The sequence below is a fragment of the Pristis pectinata genome, chromosome X (assembly GCF_009764475.1).
Source record: "Pristis pectinata isolate sPriPec2 chromosome X, sPriPec2.1.pri, whole genome shotgun sequence".
In the NCBI taxonomy this organism is placed as follows: Eukaryota; Metazoa; Chordata; class Chondrichthyes; order Rhinopristiformes; family Pristidae; genus Pristis; species Pristis pectinata.
This window is the reverse complement of record NC_067450.1, coordinates 219,289-222,727: the sequence shown is the minus strand read 5'-3', so window position 1 is coordinate 222,727 and position 3,439 is coordinate 219,289.

Below are 3,439 nucleotides of genomic sequence, written 5' to 3'. Positions count from 1 at the left end.
GTGTGAGAGAGTTTATGTATGTGTTCGTGTGTATGTGAGAGAGTTTATGTATGTGTGTTCGTGTGTGTGTGAGAGAGATTTTATGCATGTGTGTGTCTATGAGAGTTTATGCGTGTTCTTGTGTGCGAGATTTTATGCATGCTTGTGTGTGAGAGAGAATTTATGTGTGTTCGTGTGTGTGAGAGATTTTATGCACGTATGTTCGTGTGTGTGAGTTTATTTATGTCTGTTCTTGTGTGAGAGAGTTTATGAATGTATGTTATTGTATGTGACAGAGAGAGAGTTTATGTATGTATGTTCTTGCGTGTGAGATCATTTATGAATATATGTTCTTGTGTGTATGTATGTGTCCGAATTTGCTTGGATTGTGTTGTGTGTGTGCATTCATGTGTGTGTATGTGAATGTACGTGTATGCATTTGTGCTGAAAAGTGTGTTTGTGGGTATGTATGTCTGTGTATGTATTTGTGTGTATATACGCCTGCTTGTGTTTGCATTTGTCCGTGTTTGTTTCTTTATGTGTGTGTGTGTTTGTGTGTTTGTACATGCGAGAATGAAGATCTGTGTGTATGTGCATGTGTGTGTACGTTTGCATCTGTGTGTGTGTGTGTGTTTGTGTGTGCAATTACGTGTGTGAGGGAGATGTGTAGAGGGAGAATCTCTGTGTATGAGTATACGCGCTTTTACATGCATTTGGGTGTGTTTCTCTGTGTGTGTGTCTGTGTACGAGTGTTTGCTTGTGTGCGTGTAAAAGGGCAGTGGGCGAGTGTGCAAATATGTTTTTCTGATGCAGTACATCACTTGAAGTATATGATCAATTCTTAAGCTCATTGTAATGTATATCTTCATAGCCAATATGCCTCTAAGGAATTTAAGCGTGTGTGTGATCCCGTGTGTGTGTCCGTATGTGTGTTTGCGCGCGCGTGTGTGTGTGTTTTTGTATGTGCATGTGTATGTTTGCGTGTGTGTGTGTGTGTGTGTGTGTGTGTGTTTGCGTGTAAAAGGACGGTTGCTCCTCAAGGCAACATTTAAGGAAAGGGAGACTTTTTAACTGTACACGTGTGTTCAAGACTTCAAAGAAACAAATATTAATAATGAAATTAAAAAAATGTTTCCCAGAAGCAGTGTGCGTGTTCCCGGAATTAAATCTTCATCTGTGATTCCGTCCGTTTTTAATTTATAATGTGACTGTTCGTCCTAGGTGTGAGACCCAAGGAATCCTAAAAAAAAGATAGAAGATTGGAACCAGAGGGGCCGGGGCCGAGGCGGCCTCTCTGAGGAGTTTGGACAGAGGCCTTGCACTTAACTGGGCAAACCAGGGGCTGACCGCGGGCAGGTCAGTTGGATTGGCGGTGGCCGCAAATCCGATAGAGATCGATACGGGTCAATTGGGAGATGGACGAGTGGAGGGGGGGAGGTGTGGTGGGAATTGGAGCTAGACAAATATTCAAGGAGGTGAATTGGTGGAAAGCTTGATAGAAAGTCTATGGATTCGCGGTAGACACTTTTACACAGATAGAGAGGGGAGAGAGAGACAGAGAGACGGAGAGAGAGGGGGGCATTTGTAATTCGATAGGTAGATAGTTAACGCGTTGGTAGGCAGTTAAGTAGATAGGTAGGTAGCTGGTTAGATAGGTACATAGACAAACACACACAGACAGACAGATAGATGAGGAGAGACAGATAGATAGACAGATAGATAGGTAGATAATCGAGAGAAAGATAGCTGGAGATAGAGATAGATAGATAGATAGATAGATAGATAGATAGATAGATAGATAGATAGATAGATAGATAGATAGATAGATAGATAGATAGATAGATAGATAGATAGATAGATAGATAGATAGAGAGATAGATAGAGAGAGAGATATAGATAGATAGATGATAGATAGATGATAGAGACAGACGGATAGAGAGAGAGAACCATAGTTGGATAAGCAGATAAACAGTCAGGCCAGAGATTATAGTAAATTAGGATGGATAGAGATTGATAAAGGTTGATGAAAATAAGATTACCGTTAGATAACGAGAGAGAACCAATGATAGCAAACGGCTCCGAAAGTGAATGGTGTTTATATTTAGCGATGGATAGAGCTTGATAGAAAATATCAGATATAGATAAATGAATAGCTCGATAGATCTGTGGGTGGGTAGATATATAAATAGATAGATAGATAACCGGGTAGAGATAGAGGGAGAGAGAGAGAGAGAGACATAGAGATAGAGAGAGATAGATTGACGAAGGAGAGAGAGGTGATAGAGAGAGGGAGAGGTGATAGAGAGAGAGGGAGAGAGAAGTGATAGAGAGACAGGTATAGAGAGAGAGGGAGAAAGGAGTGATAGAGAGACAGAGAGGTGATAGGTGATAGAGGCGATAGAGAGAGGGAGTGATAGAGAGGGAAAGAGAGGTTATAGAGAGGGAGAGGTGATAGAGAGAGAGGGTGATAGAGAGAGGGGGAGAGAGCGGTGATAGACAGAGAGAGGGAGACAGAGGTGATAGAGAGAGAGAGGGGAGACAGTCAGACAGACAGACGGAGAGACAAATAGATAGACAGTGACGAGACCAGGAGACAGGCAGACTGACGGACAGACATGCCGACGGGGGAACAGATAGGCAGACAGACAGGCAGGCTAGACAGTAAATGAACAGGAATCTACAGCTCTATAAAAGGCGACTTGTTCTCTCTCTCTCTCTCTCTCTCTCTCTCTCTCTCTCTCTCTCTCTCTCTCTCTCTCTCTCTCTCTCTCTCTCTCTCTCTCTCTCTCTCTCTCTCTGTGTGCGTGTGTGTGTGGAGATACAATCGCAATATGACCCCCATGGACAGCCAGGTCGGGGTCTTAGCTTAATGACAGGAAAGTTGCTGCCAAGACGGCGATAAGATGAAAGGGGGCCGTGCATCAGACAAACAATGGAGCGGGGGAGTTTGGAGGCAGCTTCAGGTGGAAGAGATTGGATCGGGTGAGGGGCGAAGGGCTGATTATTACCCTTCAGGAATGTGCAATACCCGGGTGGGTGATTTCTGAAATGACACTGCACTTAGTACTGACAATCGAAGAACTTCAGGGCGGGAATAATTTAGCGGACAATCCTTACTTCCTGCGCTATGGGGTATGTTTAAATCCCTTTGCTTAGAAGTCCCATAAAAGAACCATAAATCAGTGAGGTGGTCTAGTCCTTTTTTTTTGTTGTTTTTATAAGAAAGATGGTCGCATTTGTGACTGGAAGGGGGTGGGGGTGGGGATGTAGAGAGTGTGTTGGGGGGACGTGTTGCCTTTGATTCGGAGAAGTTGTAGGTGTTTCAGTTCTGAGCGAAGATCTTTGGAATTTAGACTGAAGTTGAAATTTGAGCTTCTGGAATTTAGGTTTTATTTGTAGGGTGTGGGGAGCGTGGGTCAGACATGGAACTGGTGTGTGTGTGTGTGTGTGTGTGTGTGTG